The sequence below is a fragment of the Anopheles funestus genome, assembly GCF_943734845.2.
Source record: "Anopheles funestus chromosome X unlocalized genomic scaffold, idAnoFuneDA-416_04 X_unloc_87, whole genome shotgun sequence".
In the NCBI taxonomy this organism is placed as follows: domain Eukaryota; kingdom Metazoa; phylum Arthropoda; class Insecta; order Diptera; family Culicidae; genus Anopheles; species Anopheles funestus.
Window position 1 is genome coordinate 10,001 of NW_026045217.1, and position 10,000 is coordinate 20,000.

The window sequence follows — 10,000 nt, forward strand, 5'->3', positions numbered from 1 at the left end:
TTGTAGCTGTCGAACTGAGCGTAGAATGTGATTATCGCTCACTTGAAAGGGTCAAGCCCTTTCGAGTCGTCCGGTTTTTACGCCAGACGACTCGGTTCACCATCTTTCGGGATACAAGTTGACTAAGTGGTACCACTACACTTATCAACTTTCGATTTGGTAATCCTCATCCAGCTTCCTTTCTGGAGGTCCCGAGGATTACCAATTGGGCTGTCATACTGAGCTCATATATTGGAGATCGATAATGCACACTTCTTACACGACTGACCAGTCGACAGCGCTGCCTTCCTATTATGCGTGTGTAAACCGATGTTGGGCTGCTCAACATCTTTCACGGTTACATCACTTGCACCAGAACCCACGGTGCCGATTTGGTAATATGTTGTACATTTACTCAAGATGTACGCTTCGGCCCCTTATTCAGGGGCTCAAGCTATTACCAGCAAGAACAATCCTCATCCAGACTTGAACTCGAAACACCCGGAGGCGAACGGTTTAACTAATAAGTGCACCAGTCTTGAATCCATGCGTCGGTGGAAACAATGCCGGCGTGTTGCATGTATTAGCTCTGAACTTAGCGAGTGATTGCCTTGCAGCTGTCATACTGAGCGGTAGAGCGTGATTATCGCTCACTTGAACCATGGTTGAATGGCTCTTTGGTGTAGGGTAAGGCACCAATTTGTTGGGGCGTAACGGTCACCACCAACTTAAGACTTGCTTATAGGTATTTCAACGTTTTCAACTCTTAAATCGACCGTGTTTCATTATCATCTCTTCTTCTTATTAAATGCATAGAGTTCGTTCCATTGGGTAGTTCGCGTGGCGAACGGTTTGATGCAGCCCCCCCGGGGGGGACCACGGCACTTTACACCGGGCATGGTGTATGCGCAACCTACAGATCACCAATATATTTGTGATCGATAATGCACACTTCTTACACGACTGACCAGTCGACAGCGCTGCCTTCCTATTATGCGTGTGTAAACCGATGTTGGGCTGCTCAACATCTTTCACGGTTACATCACTTGCACCCGAACCCATGGTGCCGATTTGGTAATATGTTGTACATGGTCTCAAGATGTACGCTTCGACCCCTTATTCAGGGGCTCAAGCTATTACCAGCAAGAACAATCCTCATCCAGACTTGAACTCGAAACACCCGGAGGCGAACGGTTTAACTAATAAGTGCACCAGTCTTGAATCCATGCGTCGGTGGAAACAATGCCGGCATGTTGCATGTATTAGCTCTGAACATAGCGAGTGATTGCCTTGTAGCTGTCGAACTGAGCGTAGAATGTGATTATCGCTCACTTGAAAGGGTCAAGCCCTTTCGAGTCCGTCCGGTTTTTACGCCAGACGACTCGGTTCACCATCTTTCGGGAAGGGACCGTCTCGGTCGCAAGCTGCTCCGGTCCCTAAACAACCTGCGACAAATGATAGGAAATGCCGACATCAACACGTGTTCAGTTGGTTTATCGCTCATAGGTCTTTTTGACCATCGATCCCTGATTATAACTCTCAATTAAACAGTCAGGAGAGTAAGGCATGCCCATCGATATCTCATCGACAGGCGATACCGCAAGAACGGCCAACGACACATCAGGTGATCGATTATTGCTACGACTTTTGCTTAATCGTTTCCACTCCTTAGAGAAAGAAACCCCCGGGGACCGTCTCGGTCGCAAGCTGCTCCGGTCCCTAAACAACCTGCGACAAATGATAGGAAATGCCGACATCAATACGTGTTCAGTTTGGTTTATCGCTCATTGGTCTGTTTGACCATCGATCCCTGATTAAACTCTCAGTAATCCAGTCGGAGAGTAAGGCATGCCCATCGATATCTCATCGACAGGCGATACCGCTTGAACGGCCAACGACACATCAGAGGATCGTATCTTGCTACAACTTTTGCTTAATCGTTTCTTCTCCTTGGAGAAAGAAACCCCCGGGGACCGTCTCGGCCGCAAGCTGCTCCGGTCCCTAAACAACCTGCGGCATCAAATGATAGGAAAAGCCGACATCAATACGTGTTCAGTTTGGTTTATCGCTCATTGGTCTTGTTTGACCATCGATCCCTGATTAATACTCTCAATTAGAAGGTCGGTAGAGTAAGGCATGCCCATCGATATCTCATCGACAGGCGATACCGCATGAACGGCCAACGACACATCAGAGGATCGTATCTTGCTACAACTCTTGCTTAATAGTTTCCACTCCTTGGAGAAAGAAACCCCCGGGGACCGTCTCGGCCGCAAGTTGCTCCGGTCCCTAAACAACCTGCGGCATCAAATGATAGGAAAAGCCGACATCAATACGTGTTCAGTTTGGTTTATCGCTCATAGGTCTGTTTGACCATCGATCCTAGAATCAACTTTCGAGTAAGGCATGCCCGTCGATATCTCATCTATAGGCGATGCCGGTAGAACGGCCAACGACACACATCTAGGATCGCATTTACTCTTCCTTGGATGGATAACCAATACCCTAGGACCGTTTCATCGCGAGCTGCTCCGGTCCTCAAACAACTCGCGAACCACCGATAGGATGATATTAGGAATGGCCGACTTTCATCCTTTAACTCTCAGTTCTGCTTACCAAAACATAGGTACTTGGACCTTAAAGACCACTATTTGTTCCCCGATCGGGGGCAATCGCAACGTCTATCCATCATCAACATCGTTTCACTCATTCCGAACCACCAAATTGGACAGACAGTACCATAATCATCAACCGATTGCTTCAACTTCGCAAATTGTATGGTAAGTTCTACTAATTTCACATCTTACCATCGACTAATAGTGCATAAATCCACTTGGAAATCACTTTTCCTTGGTCCTCGGACCTTCTACGACAACGTCCAACAAATATCCGAAGTCGTTTCCCAACTTAGACCAAGCATTTCGTATCTTTACTTCTAATCGATTTTTTCTCGCATAATTGACGATCAAAATCTAAAAAACCACATTTTGAGCCAGAAGCAGTCGTCCGATCGTCCTGGGGGTAGTCTCAATCGATTTAGAAGGGTCCCAATTCATAAAGATACATACTCAGTCAAATCATGCTTCTGGCTCACCTACCCCCTATATAGTAAACGAAAGCGTACAGGCGTGGAAAACGTGCCATTTTTCTCCATCACGGACTTTTTTTTTCTCGTTGCACCGACTCTAGTAAAAAAGTGAAATTTTTTACTAGTTACCAACTTTTGCAAATTATCATCGGATATCACTTTTTATGGTCTATAGTAAGTTCTTATCACGTTTTAGTAGTTTTTGAAAAAAAAATTTTTTTGAACTTTTCAAAATTTTTCAAAACAAAGTTTTTGTAGGCGGTTTTGTGTATGGAGGGTTACTAGTCTCGGGGTCACTGTTTGACCGAAAAACCACTATATATCATTCGAAAGGTAATTTCAAGGGCTACAAAAAATTGTTCTACGGCACCCCCCTCCGACGTCTAGTATTCGAGTTATTGGCCAAAAACCATCACTTGAGCGATTTTTCGTTCAGGGTACCCGACTCTAGTAAAAAAGTGAAATTTTTCTCGATTGACCAAGTGTTGCAAATGACCATCGGATTTCACTTTTTATGGTCTATAGTGAGTTCTGATCACGATTTGGTACTTTTTGAAAAAATTTTTTTGACGCACTTTTCAAAATTTTGCAAAACCAAAACTTTTTAGGCGGTTTTGTGTATGGAGGGTTACTAGTCTCGGGGTCACTGTTTGACCAAAAAACCACTTATATCATTCGAAAGGTAATTTCAAGGGCTACAAAAAATTGTTCTACGGCACCCCCCCTCCGACGTCTAGTATTCGAGTTATTGACCAAAAACCGCAACTATAGCGGTTTTTCGTACAGGGTACCCGACTCTAGTAAAATGATGCGATTTTTACTAGTCTAGGAACTTTTTGGTCAAAAAATCAAGTATATGTCATTCGATAGATAATTTCAAGGGCTACCAAAAATTGTTCCACGACACCCCCCTGCGACGTCTAGTATTCGAGTTATTAGCCAAAAACCGCAACTTAAGCGGTTTTTCGTCCAGGGTACCCGACTCTAGTAAAATGATGCGATTTTTACTAGTCTAGGGAACTTTTTGGCCAAAAATCAAGTATATGTCATTCGATAGATAATTTCAAGGGCTACCAAAAATTGTTCCACGACACCCCCCTGCGACGTCTAGTATTCGAGTTATTAGCCAAAAACCACAACTATAGCGGTTTTTCGTCCAGGGTACCCGACTCTAGTAAAATGATGCGATTTTTACTAGTCTAGGGAACTTTTTGGCCAAAAATCAAGTATATGTCATTCGATAGATAATTTCAAGGGCTACCAAAAATTGTTCCACGACACCCCCCTGCGACGTCTAGTATTCGAGTTATTAGCCAAAAACCGCAACTATAGCGGTTTTTCGTCCAGGGTACCCGACTCTAGTAAAATGATGCGATTTTTACTAGTCTAGGGAACTTTTTGGTCCAAAAATCAAGTATATGTCATTCGATAGATAATTTCAAGGGCTACCAAAAATTGTTCCACGACACCCCCCCTGCGACGTCTAGTATTCGAGTTATGGGCCAAAAACCATTCATACTTGAGCATTTTGCTCATTTTGCCTGTACGGGTACCGGGGACTAGTAAAATCAGGCCAATTTTACTAGAGTGGGGGTACTTTTTGGTCAAAAAAAACAACTTTTGCTCGTTCGATAGGGAATCGATAGGGCAACAAAAAATCGTTCTACGACCCCCCCTTCCGATGTCTAGTATTCGAGTTATGGGCCAAAAACAGTTTATAGTTAATTTTTCACTCGATTTTTCACCAAGTATCGCACATTACTCCGGTTCTATGCATTGGATCGTCAATCTTTAAGATTTTATGGGTAGTTCCAACTGTTTGCTACATTTCATCCATACATCACGAACCGATTCAATGTCTGTGGTAGAAGTTATTAGAGGAATAAAAAAATTTACCCTTGGCTTTGGACCGTACAAGTTTACCCATTTTTGGCCCATATTTGCCCCATAGCTCCGCCGGTATCCAAGATATGGCCACACTTTCTTCTGGCCATGGGTAGATGGCACTTGTGGCTAGATTTCTTCCATGCACCACTAATCGCTACCATGTCTGTGGCCGGAGCTATTCACGAAAGCGCCTCGCGCACTTGGTCGGATTTTTGGTCCAACTTCACCATTTTTGGCCCATATTTGCCCCATAGCTCCGCCGGTATCCAAGATAGCGCCACACTTTCTTCTGGCCATGGGTAGATGGCACTTGTGGCTAGATTTCTTCCATGCACCACTAATCGCTACCATGTCTGTGGCCGGAGCTATTCACGAAAGCGCCTCGCGCACTTGGTCGGATTTTTGGTCCAACTTCACCATTTTTGGCCCATATTTGCCCCATAGCTCCGCCGGTATCCAAGATAGCGCCACACTTTCTTCTGGCCATGGGTAGATGGCACTTGTGGCTAGATTTCTTCCATGCACCACTAATCGCTACCATGTCTGTGGCCGGAGCTATTCACGAAAGCGCCTCGCGCACTTGGTCGGATTTTTGGTCCAACTTGCACCATTTTTGGCCCATATTTGCCCCATAGCTCCGCCGGTATCCAAGATATGGCCACACTTTCTTCTGGCCATGGGTAGATGGCACTTGTGGCTAGATTTCTTCCATGCACCACTAATCGCTACCATGTCTGTGGCCGGAGCTATTCACGAAAGCGCCTCGCGCACTTGGTCGGATTTTTGGTCCACCTGGCACCATTGTTGGCCGTATTTGCCCCATAGCTCCGCCGGTATCCAAGATATGGCCACACTTTGTTCTGGCCATGGGTAGATGGCACTTGTGGCTAGATTTCTTCCATGCACCACTAATCGCTACCATGTCTCTGGCCGGAGCTATTCGACGAACAACCATCGCATTTACCTAGGTACTTTTTCGGATTTTTGGTCCAACTTGCACCAATTTTGGCCCATATTTGCCCCATAGCTCCGCCGGTATCCAAGATATGGCCACACTTTCTTCTGGCCATGGGTAGATGGCACTTGTGGCTAGATTTCTTCCATGCACCACTAATCGCTACCATGTCTGTGGCCGGAGCTATTCACGAAAGCGCCTCGCGCACTTGGTCGGATTTTGGTCCAACTTGCACCATTTTTGGCCCATATTTGCCCCATAGCTCCGCCGGTATCCAAGATATGGCCACACTTTCTTCTGGCCATGGGTAGATGGCACTTGTGGCTATATTTCTTCCATGCACCACTAATCGCTACCATGTCTGTGGCCGGAGCTATTCGACGAACAACCATCGCATTTACCTAGGTACTTTTTCGGATTTTTGGTCCAACTTGCACCATTTTTGGCCCATATTTGCCCCATAGCTCCGCCGGTATCCAAGATATGGCCACACTTTCTTCTGGCCATGGGTAGATGGCACTTGTGGCTAGATTTCTTCCATGCACCACTAATCGCTACCATGTCTGTGGCCGGAGCTATTCACGAAAGCGCCTCGCGCACTTGGTCGGATTTTTGGTCCACTGGCACCATTGTTGGCCCGTATTTGCCCCATAGCTCCGCCGGTATCCAAGATATGGCCACACTTTGTTTCTGGCCATGGGTAGATGCACTTGTGGCTAGATTTCTTCCATGCACCACTAATCGCTACCATGTCTCTGGCCGGAGCTATTCGACGAACAACCATCGCATTTACCTAGGTACTTTTTCGGATTTTTGGTCCAACTTGCACCATTTTTGGCCCATATTTGCCCCATAGCTCCGCCGGTATCCAAGATATGGCCACACTTTCTTCTGGCCATGGGTAGATGGCACTTGTGGCTAGATTTCTTCCATGCACCACTAATCGCTACCATGTCTGTGGCCGGAGCTATTCACGAAAGCGCCTCGCGCACTTGGTCGGATTTTTGGTCCACCTGGCACCATTGTTGGCCCGTATTTGCCCCATAGCTCCGCCGGTATCCAAGATATGGCCACACTTTGTTCTGGCCATGGGTAGATGGCACTTGTGGCTAGATTTCTTCCATGCACCACTAATCGCTACCATGTCTCTGGCCGGAGCTATTCGACGAACAACCATCGCATTTACCTAGGTACTTTTTCGGATTTTTGGTCCAACTTGCACCATTTTTGGCCCATATTTGCCCCATAGCTCCGCCGGTATCCAAGATATGGCCACACTTTCTTCTGGCCATGGGTAGATGGCACTTGTGGCTAGATTTCTTCCATGCACCACTAATCGCTACCATGTCTGTGGCCGGAGCTATTCGACGAACAACCATCGCATTCACCTTCTCGTTGCACTTCTTCGGGAATTTGGTGCAACCAAGTTTTCACTATAACTTGGTCATTTTCCGTCCATCGGACATGCGGTTTTGGGTGTCGATACTTGACACCGCACGCTACAATATGTTCCTCCACGACCATGTGGTCCGATGCTTCCAACAGGAGCTATTCGAGGAGTACCGATTTTTCACCATTAAAAATGCTCAATTTTGCACCAACTTTTGCCTATAACTCAGGCTGTATCGATCGGATCTTCAATCTTGAAAAAGTTTTAAATAGGTGGCACCAAATGCTACATTTCGTTCTTCCACGTCAACTTTGTCCGATGTCTAGCAAAAAAGTTATTCGCGAACCAAGTCCAGAACCCATGCAATGGCTGCCCTCATTGCATACATCACGGCGGTTAACTCTCGTTACTCTATACCGTGGACTTGGTACTTTTTCAGGCATTCGTTGCTACTTCTCGGTTCATGATATTCGTTTACGGTCTTCACTAGGGCATTTGGTGCTCCTTATCGGTTCATGATATTCGTTTACGGTCTTCACTAGGGCATTTGGTGCTCCTTATCGGTTCATGATATTCGTTTACGGTCTTCACTAGGGCATTTGGTGCTCCTTATCGGTTCATGATATTCGTTTACGGTCTTCACTAGGGCATTTGGTACTGGGCTTCCCACTTTCTACTGATCGATCCATACTCACTTGCGTGCACCTAGCCTAGGAAGGTTTCCTATGGCTTCCCATCTTTCTACTGATCGATCCATACTCACTTGCGTGCACCTAGCCTAGGAAGGTTTCCTATGGCTTCCCATCTTTCTACTGATCGATCCATACTCACTTGCGTGCACCTAGCCTAGGAAGGTTTCCTATGGCTTCCCATCTTTCTACTGATCGATCCATACTCACTTGCGTGCACCTAGCCTAGGAAGGTTTCCTATGGCTTCCCATCTTTCTACTGATCGATCCATACTCACTTGCGTGCACCTAGCCTAGGAAGGTTTCCTATGGCTTCCCATCTTTCTACTGATCGATCCATACTCACTTGCGTGCACCTAGCCTAGGAAGGTTTCTATGGCTTCCCATCTTTCTACTGATCGATCCATACTCACTTGCGTGCACCTAGCCTAGGAAGGTTTCCTATGGCTTCCCATCTTTCTACTGATCGATCCATACTCACCTTGCGTGCACCTAGCCTAGGAAGGTTTCCTATGGCTTCCCATCTTTCTACTGATCGATCCATACTCACTTGCGTGCACCTAGCCTAGGAAGGTTTCCTATGGCTTCCCATCTTTCTACTGATCGATCCATACTCACTTGCGTGCACCTAGCCTAGGAAGGTTTCCTTGGGCTTCCCATCTTTCTACTGATCGATCCATACTCACTTGCGTGCACCTCCCATCTTTCTACTGATCGATCCATACTCACTTGCGTGCACCTAGCCTAGGAAGGTTTCCTATGGCTTCCCATCTTTCTACTGATCGATCCATACTCACTTGCGTGCACCTAGCCTAGGAAGGTTTCCTATGGCTTCCATCTTTCTACTGATCGATCCATACTCACTTGCGTGCACCTAGCCTAGGAAGGTTTCCTATGGCTTCCCATCTTTCTACTGATCGATCCATACTCACTTGCGTGCACCTAGCCTAGGAAGGTTTCCTATGGCTTCCCATCTTTCTACTGATCGATCCATACTCACTTGCGTGCACCTAGCCTAGGAGGTTTCCTTGGGCTTCCCATCTTTCTACTGATCGATCCATACTCACTTGCGTGCACCTAGCCTAGGAAGGTTTCCCTTTGGTACCGACTTCCATCTACGCACTCGATATAACCTAGGTACTTGGTACCGATGATGGTTAACACTCAAGCATTTCTGCATCCTGCGTGCAAGGAACCAATTTTCACTTCTTAGGTACGTTTATGGGCCCGCATTTATCCAATATCGCTCCGATGGCCTTTCGCATTATTTCATCCGATAGCCCTTGCCAAAAGCTACCAAAAGTTCCTCCACGGCCATGTGCTCCGACGCTTAGTTTAGGAAATATTCGAAAAAAATTCAAAATAGGAAGCATTTTCTTATTGGAAAATCACCTTAAATCGATGGCCATTTTTTGGGCAAAAACTTTAACGTCTTCCCGACTTTGCGGGAATTGCGAATTTTAGGCACCCAGAGAAAATCTTTTACTTTAAGGGGGCGGCCTCTTTTACTTTAAGGGGGCGGCCGCGAAGTTGCCCAAAGTCTCGGACACAAAAATTCTCAAGTTCCCCACTCTAGTAAAGCGACCTATGAGTATCTCCTGGCCCGCGAGCTCTGCGAGCGGGCCAGCTTCGGCGATTTTTGCCTTTTCGCCTAGGCGGTTCTTCTACGAAATTGGTCCACAGCTTTTGCTCAGAAAGCTAGCATTTGTTGCAACAGTTAGGTACTTGGTACCACATTTTGGTATCCATTTGGGCATTTGTGGCAACTACTCGGTACTTTGGCCCACATTTCGCTCTACTCGGGCCTCTATGGTGCTACTTGTCGGTACTTTTGGCCAACTTAGGCCAATTGGGTGCAACTTGTGGGTACTCTGTGGGTACTTTAGGGCATATTGTGTCTTTCGGGTGAACCTTCGCGATACTTCATGGGTACTGATGGCCAACTTAGGAACATTCAGTGCAACCTTTGGGCCTAAGGAAATTTGTCCAACTCTTTGGACTTAGAAAATTTT